The sequence below is a fragment of the Morone saxatilis genome, unplaced genomic scaffold (genome assembly GCF_004916995.1).
Source record: "Morone saxatilis isolate NCDOM2014 unplaced genomic scaffold, NCSU_SB_2.0 Contig4, whole genome shotgun sequence".
Classification (NCBI taxonomy): Eukaryota; Metazoa; Chordata; class Actinopteri; family Moronidae; genus Morone; species Morone saxatilis.
In genome coordinates, this window is record NW_023339984.1 from 10,373,890 (window position 1) to 10,374,357 (window position 468).

General features: G+C 29.9%; 1 protein-coding gene across 1 annotated transcript in view; it reads right to left on the reverse strand.

Annotated features, from left to right (window-relative positions):
* ntn5 (netrin 5) overlaps positions 1-468 on the reverse strand; it is a gene marked incomplete in the record, with an annotated part of 15,825 nt that overhangs the window by 1,613 nt on the left and 13,744 nt on the right.

The window sequence follows — 468 nt, forward strand, 5'->3', positions numbered from 1 at the left end:
GGAGGGAGTGGTTAGCTACTGCATGGAGAGTTACAGCAGGAGCTCCTAAAACAGCTTCAGTACAAGGACTGTTAACTGTTAATGTCTCCTCATGAACAGATTTAAAGCACTTCTCTAGACTCATCAAAAAATATCAGAACAAAAATCTACGTTAATAATTATTGTATTATGTTATGGTATTATGCATTTTTCCATGAAGTGAAAGTTACTGTGAACATTTTGAGTCTCTCACACATTCCTTATTTTAAAATGTAATTCTTTCAAACTAATAGCTATAAAGTGATTTTACAAAAGATCAAGAGATAAATACATATTAAAATATAATATGGAAAATAAGAGCAAAGGAGTGAAACCCAGTCAGACAGAACAATAAGTATTATAATGTATAAATACTTACAATAGGGGTAGGTGATATGTATATTGATATATATATATATTATGGTACATCACATTGATGCAAAAAATCAT